This window comes from Sorex fumeus, unplaced genomic scaffold (assembly GCF_029834395.1).
Source record: "Sorex fumeus unplaced genomic scaffold, SorFum_2.1 ptg000129l, whole genome shotgun sequence".
Classification (NCBI taxonomy): domain Eukaryota; kingdom Metazoa; phylum Chordata; class Mammalia; order Eulipotyphla; family Soricidae; genus Sorex; species Sorex fumeus.
In genome coordinates, this window is record NW_026606186.1 from 1,003,584 (window position 1) to 1,018,791 (window position 15,208).

The window sequence follows — 15,208 nt, forward strand, 5'->3', positions numbered from 1 at the left end:
TCTTCCCAGAAACATCATCTTTCTGACTGCAACCCTGGCTGGAGAAAGGTTTCAGTAAAAGTGTATACCTGAGGCAGCTGAAGCCAGCCTTTGGCCCTTCCTTTCTCCTTGGCAAAAGCTTTATAACACTGAGGGAAGGCCAGGGGGGAAGCAACAAGACCCTCAATAGTCTTCATCCCTCTAGAGCGCAGTGCCTCTTATGATAACTAGACAGGAGACAAAACAACCTACAACCTCGGGAAAGTGTTGGTCTTTCAGCTTCCCTCTCAAACAGAAACATTTATATCCCAGGGCTATGGTTCAAAGTCACACACACACAGACACAGATACATACACACACGCACACACACACACACACACACACACACACACACACACATAACACATCCACTCACGTCCACCTTGGGAACCCAACTCAGGGAACAGGTAGCTATCTCTAGGTATCCTTCACGTGATGCTTGCGCGTTCTACATCTCACCTGTTCTAGAGTTTTCCAGTAACTTCTATTTCCCGGTCTGATTTGGTGAGATACTCCAGTTTCCAGTTTGTCTGTCAGGCTGATCATTGGCACAGTGTAGGGAGTCCCCTACGGGAACAGCCATGCTCAGCAGCAGTAAAGGCTAAGGAGCCCGCAGGGGACCAAGGCTGATGTAGACATCCTCTGCTCTACTCAACTCCTCAAAGATAGTAATCAGTTTCAGCAGTTCAGTGTCTGACTTGTCATCCAACCAACACTGCACAGGTACTGCATTCTCAGGGTGGAAGACATAAGAAGTAGATGAGTTCTACAAAACAGGGTTTTCCCAGGTTCCTTTCCAGGAGGCTGAGGTCCTTGACCTAGTGGAACACAACAGGACTCGCCACACCTGTCCAGCAGACCTGTCACATGGTCAGGCTGGTAGTGAAGAGTTGAAAAAGTTCCCCCATTCATCTCAGAAACTCACCCACATAAGGCATGGTGAGTGGTTCCCTCAATCTCTACAGGCATGATGAAATCAGCAGCGTTGTTGCTGATCAGCTTAAAGGATTATGCACAAGTGTTTCATCTGGGTCAGGGATCACACAGATCTTTCCTTGATTTTCCTGTCACCTCTGGGAGTAGGCAGGTCCTGTGATCTCATCAGACTGGTTCTGGAGACACTGGAGCTGAGCAATCGACATGCCAACCAAAAAAGGGTTGGAGCCGGGGGTGAGGGGGGGGGTTGGCTTTAGAAAAAAGTGACTATACAATTTAAAACATGGTGTTGGGGCGGTGGGGGAGGGGTATGGATACACCAAGCTGTCAAAATGCACTAGATAAAGCTGACACAGTTTCTCCCGTTAACCTAGAATCTCAGCTCTAGGGTTTAGAATGGGAAACATGAGTATTTCTTGTTCACCTCCAACCCAAAAACCATGTATGGCCAAAATTAAACTTTGTGTCAGTGGTGCCTGTCATGGCAAAGCCATGTCCTTGAGGGTTATTATTTTATTCTGTATTAAGTATCTTCAGGGGGTTACACAGTAACCACAAACAGAATGATTTGACTTCTCAAGTTCTGCCCTGGATAGACCTTCATCTGGATAGACCTTCATCTGGGCGGGTCCCTCTCTCTGCAGCCCAGTGGGAAACAGCTTCTTGGAACTGGATGTCGGCAGCTTCCCTATGGGTGTGTGCAGGCAGCTCCCTTGCATTCTCAGGAACTGTGTACAGACATTGGCAGGACTGGTAGGTCGCAGGAGAACAGAATTGGACCTCTATACCTGAAATGACATTTCAGTAAAAGTCTCCAAAATACTTTAAAGACTACTAAGGCCTTTGATGTAGCACTATAGCACTGTCCTCCCATTGTTCATCAATTTGCTCGAGCGGGCACCAGTAACGTCTCACAACAAATTGTGAGACCTGTTACTGTTTTTGGCATATCAAATATGTCACGGGTAGCTTGCCACGCTTTGCCAGGCGGGTGAGATACTCTCAGTAGCTTGCCAGGTTCTCCGAGATGAGCAGAGGAATCAAACCCAGGTCCATTGCATGCAAGGCAAATGCCCTACCTGCTGTGCTATATCACTCCAGCCCACCTTTGATGTAATTTCCTTAAATGTATATTTCTTTAAAAATGCAAATTTGTAATAAAATTATTTGTACAGAAAGAAAAAATGTATTGGAGTTTCATTTAGAATAATTTCCCAAAGGATATACAATCATTCCATTTGGCATGACAGCAGCATTCAGGAAATAGTACTCTGAGAATCTCCTGTAAATGCCTTGCTTTATTTATTCCATTTTGTTGTCATTAAAATGTTGAGATGAGACTAACCAAATGTCAAAATTCTTTTTTTCTTTCTTTATATTTACTTCTTACTGTGACATCTTATCCTATATCAATGAAAGAAACTAGCATTAAAACATATATGTTTCTAGGGTTCAATGATCCTCTTCAAGCCTAAGAAGACATCTCTGGCTTTCCCACGTGTGTCACTAGAGCAATCCACTTCCTCCAGATTTGTCTGTCCTTACTTCCTCAGAATACAGAAGTCAATGATTGATTGGAGAGCCTCCTTAATATCTTAATAGAATCAGCTGAATTTAAAACAAAGTACTGATCATTTCTCAAAGCTGGAGGCCATATTGTTGATTCTCTGGAGAGACTGAGAGAAGAGTCACAGAGATAAACACTGGAAGATCAGTCTTCTAAATCATAATTAGTTCAGCTCCTTGGAAGATAAACTACATTCTGGGAAATAAACGTTCATTTGGTAAATTACCTCGTCTCTCCCTCAAATACTAGGGCATTGCTTGAAGAAGAAAATTTCATAATCAATCACGATCACAATCACGATCATCCTGTTATTCGTCAATTGCCTCGAGTAGGCCCCAGTAACGTCTCCTTCGTCCTAGCCCTGAGATTTTTTTAAAAAGTGCCATATTCAAGGCTCTTTCAGGGTTAGGATAATGAGACCCATCATTGTTACTGGTATTTGACATATTGGGTACACCACGGTGAGTTTGCCAGACTCTGCCGTGTGGGCAGGTTACATTCGGTAGCCTGCCAGTTTGTCCAAAGTAGGAATGAGATAATAAGATGTTCATAATCAAATAAGTGAGAAAATAGAAGTAGCACATGATTTCCTTAGAAATTTTGTCACACTGTGTGTAAGAAAGCACCAAGTTTGCTCTAGAATACAGAAACAATCCTGGGTGATTCACTTTTCAAAGCTGTCTTAGTGGTGTCTGGGAATTACAGGCTCTCACCAGTAGAGGGGGATACTGTCTTAAGGGAAAAATACAGAATCTCTTTACACCCATTTTTTTCACCATAATTATTCTGTGGAATAAGCAAAAGAGGAATATGTTTTACCAGTTTTTCTCATTCATAGAAGGCTTTATAGCAAGAGTCTGCTAAGCTATACCTAGAGAACAATTATTTTTCAGGAAGGAGAATGTGGGAAGTTTTCAGACTAGAAAAAAAGTCATTTGAAAGCTGTTGTGTATTAGGACATCAGTGGGTCTGGGTTATAGAACTCATGTGAAAAGGAAATAGAAGCCTTTAGAGTCACTATAGGCTCACGCTTTCCTCACCCTTTCCTCAAATCCACCTCTCTAGAACTTTATTTGCTTGTTTGGGGGGGGGGTCACATCTGGTGATGCTCAGGGGTTACTCCTGGCTCTGTACTCAGGAATCACTTCTGGCAGACTCTGGGGATATATGGGATGCTGGAGATTGAACCCCATTGGCTGCATTAATTGTACTATAGCTCCATCTCACCTCCCCAGAACTTTTTCCAGACAAATCCACTGTTTCTCATTGAGAGTCTAGTAGCCATTCTGAATCAATAGGAACCTCTGCTGGATAAGTACTCATAAATTTTCCTGCAGGAACTCAGGATTTTTAAATGTCAGGTAGTTTTTCCTGAATTTCCTTGTGATGTTCTTTTCCAACATTTCTAAAAGTGCTAACATTCATGAAACTGTTTTCGAGAAGGGAAGCTATATCCTGCAGTGGAATTACCCAGGTTATATATAATGGTGCTCATTGAACGGGCAACTTCATTCTCTCGAGAGACACTGAAACTCAAAAAGCTTCTTAACAAACCAACCTTACACCATCCCCACCCTCCATGTCCCTTTACCTACAGCTAGGAGAGATGGCTCTTCCTGCAGAATGGGGTGTCTTTAGCTGAGCATCCAAATAGTACCCTGCAGTCAGAGAGATAGGGATGTTGACGTACCACTTTATCCAGCTGTGTGTGGCAGGGGTCAGGGGCCCACAGAGAAGAGAGCCCCCAGTGTCCTGCTTGATCCACCACAATCTCACCTCCAAGGTGTCCCAGAGGTCAGGACGCATAAAAGTCCACAGAAGCTTGTGCACAGCATAAGCAACCGAGTCCTGGACTCCACCCAGGTTGCTCAGAATTGTCTGTTCTCACAGAAAATAATTTTAGCAGAAAAAAGAGTAGAATTGGGAGCTGGAGCAATAGCACAGCAAGTAGGGCATTTGCCTTGCACGCGGCCAACCTGGGATCGATTTACAGAATCCCGTATGGTACCCCAAGCACCACCAGGAGTGATTCCTGAGTGCATGAGCCAGGAGTAACCCCTGAACCCCTGAGCATTACCGGGTGTGACCCAAAACTCAGAAAGAAAGAAAGAAAGAAAGAAAGAAAGAAAGAAAGAAAGAAAGAAAAAGAAAAAAGCGTGGAACAAAGAAATTGTCTTTAGGAAATACAAGGAAAGAGAGAGAAAGAAAAGAAGTTCCCAAGTGAAGGCAGTCTTCTCCAGAGAGAAGCGGAAGAGAATTGTGAAGGAATACCACACCCCAATTTAGGGTGGAGGCTGCTAGGAGGAATGGAGTGAGCATCTTAAAGGACAGACAGCACATCCAAAGTGCTGGGCTACAGTGGCTCTCAGGACATGAGGCAGTACGTGCTATGAAGTTGTATGCCCAGAGTAGCAGGTATAGGCAACTTGGTTTTCCAAAACTGCTTTTTGAGGGCCTTTCCAATATGTTGTGCTTTGAAGGTCTGTTGGTAGGCCCTTGTCAACAGAGTATTCTTCCTGCATGGGCTCTGATGGTGTTGATTTAGTACTGACTTTTTGAAATTCACCTGAAGTTCATTGTCAAGGATTCCCCTCCCTGTCTCCCTGCCTGCTTCACAGCCATCTGAAGTACCTAGAGGAAAAAGAGAAGTGGGGACAATCAGCCTGTAGAGAAACAAAGTAGGGGAGAAAGAGAGAAAGAACGGGTAAATGAAAGAGGGAGATACAGAGAGAAAACATGAAAGAGCTTTTGGATGGAAAACTCTTTAAGGGGGGAAAATGGTCAAATAAAACTCATTCCATGGACTCTACTTTGTTGTGTTTTCATCTGATCAAAAGGCAGCACCAGAGTGACTTGTACAGGAAAATATTAATATGAAGGAGAATTAAACTATGAATGAGGGCCTAGAGTGATAGCACAACGATCACGATCTCAATCATCTTGTTCGTCAATTGCCTCGAGCAGACCCCAGTAATGTCTCCTTCGTCCTAGCCCTGAGATTTTAAAAAGTGCCATATTCATGGCTCTTTCAGGATTAGGATAATGAGACCCATCATTGTTACTGGTATTTGGCATATTGGGTACGCCACGGGGAGTTTGCCAGACTCTGCCATGTGGGCAGGTAACATTCGGTAACCTGCTAGGTTGTCCAAAGTAAGAATGAGATAATAAGATGTGGCGCGGCCGGGAATGCGGCCACGCACTTTGGGAAGCTGGGTTTTATAGTCTCTGGGTCTTGGCCGTTGATGGAATTACACGGCACTGGGGGTCAGATGGTGGGTGTGACCCCTGCCTACTGGAAGGTGGAGGATCTGGGTGGAGGATGCTCAGCCCCAATCCGAGCAGGCTTGGAGATCGCAGCCCTGGGATCTGCATACCTTTGTTCCTCTGCCGGTACCTTTATGCATGTGGAGAGTGGTCTCAGCATGGTGGTGGTTGGTTCTGGAGGTCTTTGGCTACTGGAACTCTGTTTGGGGCGGGGAGGGAAACTCAACCTGCCCCCCTCCAAGGGACCCTGGTGAGGACAGCCAGGCACGGGGGCAGGAGACTCTGCAAAACATGTAGGGCATTTACCTTGCATGAAGCTGACACAGGTTCTATTCCCAGCATCCCATATGGTTCCCTGAGCACCGCCAGGAGTAATTCCTGAGTGTAGAGTCAGGAGTAACCCCTGTGCATCGCCAGGTGTGACCCAAAAAGAAATAAAATCTATGAATGAAGAGTAGGAAGAGTAGTTAGTTGTAAGTTATTTTTAACTATATATGGTACTCAAGAGGAGAGGGGGAGAGAGAGAGAGAGAGAGAGAGAGAGAGAGAGAGAGAGAGAGAGAGAGAGAGAGAGAGAGACTTTTAGGAGAAACTCCTTCCTAAGGTTCGGCAGAACCCAGCAGAGAAGGTAAGGCTGAAGTGTCAGGGTCCTGGCCAGTCAACCCTGACACACTGGAGTATGATTCCCCAAGCCACCAGACTTACTCCCTATAGGAAAGGGAGTGGGAAGGGGAGAAGCCTCTGCCCTGCCCTTCTGTGCACCGTGGGCCCCTGCCACCACTGAGAAAGAACCACGTAGAGTGGGGAAAGCTGGAGCTCAAGCAGCTCTTCATTTATTAGAACTCACACAGGGGTACTTATACATATATCTCTGAGGACAGTGCGTACAGTTCGTACAGGCTCAATATAGATGTTAGTTAATGATTTACATGTCCCGCCTTCAGGGCTGGGCATATTAACATGGGCAGATGGTAAGGCTGCATCCTACATCCCTATATCCTCTCAAACAGAGTGCCTTTCTGGGTGGAGTGCTGGCACAAGGCGCTGGGCCCCTGTGAACAGAACCAGCTCCCGTTTCCAAGGGCAGGGGATTTGGCCAGGATCTCAGGCTGACGGCTGAGACCCCAACACTGAAGTTCACAGGATGACAGAGAAGTTACTGGATTTCCCAGACCAGGTCACCTGGTCTGCAGTCACTGGACGAGCAAGAAGTAACCATCTGGAGCACAGGTTTGATGCAGCTGGTGGCAGTACAGTGACATGCAGAGAGGCCTTCAGGCTCAGGAAAAGCACAGGAAGGCTCTTGTCAGGGGTGAGAAGGGCAGGTACCTAGCTAGGTTTGCAGAGTCTAGGTGAAAGAAAATATGGGAAAGTGCTTGTGAAATCAGGCTGGAACTTTAAGGACACGGAGGGGTCAAATATTCTCAGTTCTTGGCTATAGAGACTTTCAATATGATGTGAATTAAATTGTCAAGAAAAAATTGGTATCGCCCCTGATCTTAAAGAAAAATGAAAACCTTTTCACTCAACAAGAATATCACTATGATTTGTCACCTTAATTATCTTGAGATGCATCCCTCTATACCCACTTTGCTGAGAATTTTTATCATGAATGTATATTGAAGTTTATCAAATGCTTTTTCTGCATCCATTGAGATGATCACATGTGTATACTTCATTTTGTTAATTTGGCATATCATTTTGATTGATTTGCTGATGGTGAACTATAATTGTATCCTGGTAATAAGTTTCCTTTGAACATGGTTCATAATCTTTTTACTAGATTATTGAATGTAAATTTACTTTGCTTCTTTGAGTATTTTTGCATATGTATTTATGAAGAATAATAGCCTATTATTTTCTTTCCTTATGACATTCTTTGTGGCTGGAGCCATAGCACAGCGAATAGGGTGTTTGCCTTGCACCCGGTTGACCCAGGTTCAATTCTTCCGTCCCTCTCAGAGAGCCCGGCAAGCTAGAGAGAGTATCTTGCCCACAGGGCAAGGCCTGGCAAGCTATCTGTGACATATCCGATATGCCAAAAACAGTAACACAAGTCTCACAATTTGTTGTGAGACGTTACAGGTGCCTGCTCGAGCAAATTGATGAATAACAGGAGGACAGTGCTATGACATTCTTATCACATTTTACTATCAAGCTATCTCATAGAATGATTTTGGAAGTATTCTCCCCCTTGTATTTTTTGTCAAGTGTTTGAAAAAACTCAGTATTAATTTTTCATAAAATATTAGATAAACATTCATAAGTAAATTGATCTGGTCATGGACTTTCATTTGTTGAAAGATTTTTAATTACTAATTTGATCTCTTTACTAATAATTTTTCTGTATAGATTTTCTAATTTTTGTGTGCATAATTAAGTCTTAGTGGATTACATGTGGAATTCACTTTTTTAATTAGTTGATATATAATCTTATAGTAATATTTTATAATAATTTCTACTTTTCTGCTATCAGTTGTAACATCTTTAATATTTTGGTATGTATTTGAATTCTTTCTTGGCAAAGTTTGATGATTTCATTTAATATATGAAGATAAATTATTTGTTTCATTGAAGTTTTCTATTGTCTTTTTAGTCCCTATCTGATTTATTTTCTCTCTGATTATTGCTACTTCTTCTTTCTTAGGTTTTTCTTGTTGTTCTTTTTCCATTTCTTTAAGATATAAAGTGAGATGGTTTATTTGATACTTATCTTGGTTTTTGAGGTAGGAATGTGTGGTGTGATTCTTAAAATCTCTATACTGTGCTTCAGAGAGACTGGCAGAATTCAGAATTAAGTCCATGGTGATAAGGCTAGAAGGTTTCATCTGGAAAAACTTTAAAACCCTCAAAATACTTTTAAACTTTTATGCATAGCATATCATAAGGGTTTTAAACTTTCTAATTAAAGAAAGATAAGATGACCTTCGAGAAATTTCACAGATAAATAACTGATAGAAAAGTTCCATAAGGTGAGAGCACTATATGGGCTTTTTAACAGCAAAGATTTGGAACCATAATGCTTGAGTGGAAATACTTGAGTTGAGACATCATGTTTGGGTTCAACATAATCTCTGTTACTTATTAGTGATTACAGCCTTGATGAAAGAGCTTTACTTGCCCCTAACTCATGTCCTCTCTTTTAAGATGACGATGATAATCATAACATCTCTCTAGGAGGGATGTTGTGAGTTAAACGAGTAAACAGGTGAAACATTCAGAATAGTAACTAGCCCAAAAAGTGTTCTATAACTATTTTGTTATAAAAACATAGGTTGCTTCCATAAAAGTTCAAGTGATACAGAATATTGAAATTGGGGGAGGGGGGTTGTTTGTGGGGTTTGTGACACTTCCATTGGTGCTGAAGGGCTCTTCCTGGCTCTGTGCTCAGACATTACTTTTGGAGGTGCCAGGAACTGTGCCAGGCAATAGCTAATGCTCATGCAACTAGGTGCTTTAGCCCCTGTAGTATTCTTCCTAGAACTTGGGAGAAAGTCACAGGTTGACACATTTCCCATTTTCAAAAAAATATTAGATATGAGAAGTCATATTAGATATGATATTAGATATGAGAAGTCTGTTATTCTTTCAGGAAGATAAGAGCAAAAGTGTCTAGTGGATGTCCACTCAAAGGCACGACCAAAAGAAATGGATGGGACACAGTAGAGTATGAATAAAATAAATAAAAATAAATAATAAATAATAAATAATAAATAAATAATAATAATAAATAAATCTTGTAACATTCTTTATATTTATATTTAAACAGACTTTATAGTTAAGGGAAGGGGGCTTATTTGATTGGTAGATGGTTTGATTCTCTTGACCCCTAATGGCTTTTCTGATTTTTTTGAAAATAAATTAAAGAAAATTGTCAGAATAAGTGAGCAAGATACCGATGGGACGGAATAATTATAGAAATCACCAACCAGAGCCTCTCCAGGGAAAGGAAGGATAAAATTTATTGGGCATATAGTAGAGACATAGGAAACTTCATTTCTTTGTGCATGGGCATCTTGTGACAAAATGTTATTATTTCACAAAAATATTGAGTAAGTTTTTAAAAACCTGTCTTTTGTTGTTGATATATTTTATAAGGTATCTTACTGACACCTATAGTGTTATTTTAGAATTTGCAATTGATCCAAGCTCCTCTTACACAGGAAAAGTAGCAAGCTGAAGTTTTGATAAAATAAATCTGCACTTTGTTGATCTTAGTGGCCACATTTGTTGTGTCCGTTTCTGCTTGTTAAATGAGTGCCTTAAGTTCAAATATATTGTATCTGATAGTGAGAGATTTTAAGTAAACATACAAGTTTCTGAATAATCTCATTCATTCTAATAGTCTAGTTGTTCTCATCAGAAATGAATAGGTGGGACCCAACTATAATGAGGTGCTTTCCTACTTTGTCTTTCTGTTGAATGATTATACATTTGCATGTGACACTTGTGAAAAATAATTGGAGTTGGTCGTGCTTTTCTTTCTTAGACTGCCTCATTTTCTAAGAAGCACATGAGTGGAATAGAGGTCCTGCCCTTAATTTTCTCAATCCCAACATGCCTGAAATGATTGCATAGACTTGAGTTCCACTAGGACAATTCCAGCAACTCTCTTCTTCCTTATTCTCTAAGAATATTAAAAACCAGTACTTTTTTTTCTGGTGCATGTGTTTTCTGCATCTATTTTTATTCAGTTCTAGTTTTCCAATATTCCACTAAAATTCTATCTCATAAATTTTTAACAATCTGCTCACCTATTTAATATCCCAATATGTGTATATCAATAACAAATGCATATTATGGAAATTAAAACAATGTAAACTAATATTAAAAAAGAATATGAATTTTGAGGTTCATATATTTCATATATTTAAGTATGTATATTTAATTTTTTCATTAAAACTGCTCGAGTTAGTAAAGGATATTGTGTGCATGTGTTTGTATGGCTGGATACATCTCTAATAATAAGTCATGGAACAGGAACCCTAAAACTGAGCCCCTACTATTCATGATTAACTATTTTCTGTTCACTAAAATGGTAAATTTCAATAAATGGTTACAAATTTTATTCCATAAACTCAAGCTACCAGGATCATATGCTTGGGCAGCAGGAGATTACTGTTCCTAAGTATATTCTGCATTCTCAGCATATTCATAAAGAAAATATATTAGTGCCACAGATATCAATACCATAATGATAAGACTGTTGCTATTTGAAATTTAGTTCTTTTGCTTGTTTGTGAGGTTTGTGCCATATTCTTTGGTACTCGAGAGGCTATTCCTTTAGAGGAAATCATGTAAAAGAGGGATTCCAAATAAGTAGAAGGGGAGCTGTTGTTTTCTCATTGATTTTTAGAAATCAATGAGATTTGCTGCCCACTTCAACCACCAATAAATAACAATCTTTGTTGCCCTCCCATTCCTCCTCTCTCCCAGGCTAAGCTCCTTCTTTGCTTAACTAAGGGACAACCACAGTATGCATCTGCCTTTTATTTGTAAGTCTAACGCCTCACAACAAATGTGGGTCGGAGTCATAATGCAGCAGGTAGCTTTTTTACAGCCTTGCACACAGTCAACTGGGGTTCCATCCCCGCACTCCATATGGTCCTCTGAGCCTGACAGGAGTGATCTCTGAGTGCAGAGCCAGGAGTAAGTCCTGAACACCTTCACGTTTGGAAAAACAAAACAAAGCAAAAGCCCTAATCACAACTCAGTTCCCTCTGGCTTCCATGTTCTCTAAGTGGTTGTTAGATCTACCACATAAAGGCTCACATGTGTGGCTTACCTGGAAAACACAAACTCCTTGTCTGGAATTCACAACTTCAAATACATATACATACCAGTTCATTTGTAATATGTTTATGTTACACTCATTTCATGGTGAATCTGACCTAAACATATGTCTTTTATGTATACCACTTGTCATGAAGAGCACCCATTTCACTAAAGAAATATTAATGTGCTTCATTATTCTCATATCCCTGCTAGGGCATGTACCGAGATACTGTCTGCGTAAGAAGGCAGTCACAGGACCCCACTTAGGTCCTACTCTTGGTTTTATAACTCTGCTGTTACTATTTTGAGATCTTTAATAATCCTGAACAAGAAAGTCTTGAATTTTTCAATTTGAAAAATTCATAAACCTACGAGATGCATAGCTAATCCTAAGTATAAACGTTGTGGAACTTTTCTAAAATATAAAAATGTATTATTTTAAAAAATTAATATTTTTTAATGATGGCCTAACCCTAAATATTTTGCTTTATGATACTGTTACTATACTACCAGTATTTCTACTATCAAGTCTAACACTGGGGATTAAATGCCTCCTCTATACAAATAATCCTGTAAAAACATGACAAATGTTAAATAAAACACTGTATGTATTGCTTTCTTCTTTGTAAAATTAAGTGTTGTTAAGAAGTTTTAGAGAACTAGCACAGTGGGTAAGGCATTTGCCTTACAAGCCACCAAGTCCAGTTGGCTCCCCATATGACTCTCCTTGCATCACCAGGAATGATCCCCAGGGACAGAGCCAGGAATAGGCTCTGAGCACAAATGGGTATGACCCTTCTCTCCAAAAAAGAAATTTTAATGTCTGCCAGCTAGTAAAAAGACAGAGCTGGAATTCCAGTTTAAGAGTTGCTCATCTCTAAAACTCAGGAAAAGAACATTTACATTTCTCATTATGTGCTCTGGATATATACATAATAAACCAGATGAGATTGCCAATTTTCAATTTTGACAAAGAAAAATGATCACATTTTTTCAGGCTCGACCTACTTACTATATGTGAATGCGTATATGATATATGCTCCCTTTATTGCATTTATCTTGTTTGGTTTGAAATGATGAGAAACTAGTTCTTGGGCCAAGTTTGTACTGAAGTAGGAAGAAAATTTTATGTAGCTTGATTTAAAATAAGCTGCACGTTTCCTCCTGTCTCACCAGAGATGACATCACTGCTCCTACATAGGGAGGACCAGTCACAGGGGAGACCCTGCTTTTATTGTGATCAGCTGCAGATCATCAGCAAGAATGACCTCATCTGCAGCTGAAGGGGGTGACCTTTGACCCTTTAGGCATGTGAAGCAGAAAAAACAAGCTTCACAGGCTAAGGAATCTAAGAGGCAAGCATGCTCGGTCTGGCAGAGTTTATCAAGCATGTGTTAAAGTGCAAATGCTCAGACTTGGACATTATGTAAAAGCAATTAAGGAAAGGAACAGCATGTAGCCAGAGAGTTGGATGAGTTTTTTGGTGTTTCTTGGTAGTACTAGAAAAATAAATATATCAGTTTCCAGTAATAAAAGATAAGAAATGAGTGAGTCTTTAAGGGGAAAAAAATGTGAATTTTTAGGGCCAGGGATGTGGCTCAGCATTTGAGCCCTTGCTTGTGGGGTTCTGGGTTCAACACTCACCGCAGCAAAAAAAAAAAAAGAGAGAGATAAAATAATCTGAAAGTACAAACATGTACTATTTATTATTTTTTCATGATTATCAGTTTTCATCAGACTACCTTCAACCTAATCAAATCAGTAAGTCTACCAATATTAATTACATTGTTTTCATTGTTTTCATTATTTGAAAAATGTTTTTAAAAAAATTCAGAACCAACAAAAATCTTAATTACATGCTTCCAATTAGATGTTTTGACTATTACTGTAATGCTGAAAATTCTATATAATGAACTAGCTTACATACTCATTATGCCCAGAAAAGTCAATGGGGAAAGTTGTCTATTGCATATTCTTTTCCTGTGTTGTCTATTTCCACTGAAAAACTCACAAATGGAAAAGCATCCAGTGACACAGATTTCCCTCTGTTCAAAAACTTTGTAAGGCAAAACCTTTGTAATAAACATAAATTACTTAACATTTTGGGGGTTTTTTTGACATATAGCCTTTGAGGTAGCTCCATGGGCACCATGCCTGGGAGTCCTTAAGGTCAGTTTTTAAAAAGGTGAACTTGTAAAATCAATGACTGTTTCCTATCTCCTGGCTAGTAATTGCTAATCAATATTTTCCAATTCAGACCCTCTGCAGGAAGCAGGTGTGTGTGTGTGTGTGTGTGTGTGTGTGTATGTATGTGTGTTTCAATTACAGCTAATTAGAGATATGGAAGTCTTCCAAAAGGGTGCTAAAATTCTAAAATATGAAACATGAGAAATAGTTAATTCAGGTTAAAATCAGCAGTTCATTATTCTGATTTTAATCTGGGCAGTTACCCAACTTAATAGGCAAGTCCTTTAGTTTCCAAAGTGGATTTCAAGCGTGTGTGTGTGTGTGTGTGTGTGTGTGTGTGTGTTGTGTGTCTTTTTTTAATCTTACTACTTTCCACTCTCCAAGAAAAATGAATATCATTCTCTCAAGCTGTGAACTGAGATGGCCAATTGCTTTAAAAGATGTGAAAGAGATTGAACTGATTGTATAGCAGTTAAAGGAGTCATCATGCATCCCTTGGACACTTGTTCCAATCCCCAGCACTACCTATGGTCCCCTGAGCACTTCAGGAGTGACCCCTGAACTCAGAGTTAGAAACAAGTAATGAGCGTTGTTTGGTGTGGTCCCCAAACAAAAATAAGTAAATAAAAGATGTGAGGGAAAAACAAGATTATTTAAGTGTTAGTGTAATTATTCTATTTCTATTGTTTTTGTAGCACCAGTGGTAGTCATGTTAATGTTTGTCTAATCAATTTCTATCAGATTAAGTACTGCTCATAAGATGTCAAACTGGGGGGAAAAAACCTAGATTTCATTAATACTATGGATAACCAAAGATTGGAACCTTAGTTTCCTTTAGTTACTGAAGCCCCTGAAAGATGTCTAGATTAATTTCCAGATCTAAAATGTTGTTTTTAAGATTATGCTAACACATAATCAACTGTGCCTAAGGAACTTAAGAGGCCCCACTATCACTAAGTTCTGCTGCTCAGTTCCTAAACTGGTCCAGCCACTTCATCCTGGAACAGGTTCAAATTATATATATATATATATATATATATATATATCAATTATTGTTGTTGTTGTTGTTATCATCATCATTATTTTTGGGAGGGTGGGGGGGGACTTTTAGCCACACTCGGTGGTGTTAGAGGAATTGAATCTGCTCTATACTCAGGGATCACTCCTCGCTCTGCTTAAGGAACCATAAGAGGTGCTGGGGATCAAACCAGGGTCAGTCATGTGCAATGCAAACAGCTATCAGCTATCACAGTACAGCAGTACTGTGTCTCCAGGTGCTCAGGTTGTTTTCATATATAAGGCCCTCCCGTTGTTCGTCGATTTGCTCGAGCGGGCCCAGTAACGTCTCCATTGGAGACTTTGTTGTTACTGTGTTTGGCATATCGAATACGTCATGGGGAGCTTGCCAGGCTCTGCCATGCGGGCGAAATACTCTCGGTAGCTTGCCGGCCTCTCCGA

The 15,208-nt window shown here is 40.2% G+C and overlaps 1 pseudogene; it reads right to left on the reverse strand.

The window, feature by feature from the left end:
* Positions 1 to 620: 620 nt before the first annotated feature.
* LOC130045704 (carboxy-terminal domain RNA polymerase II polypeptide A small phosphatase 2-like) lies at positions 621 to 7,467 on the reverse strand (annotated as a pseudogene).
* Positions 7,468 to 15,208: the final 7,741 nt, after the last annotated feature.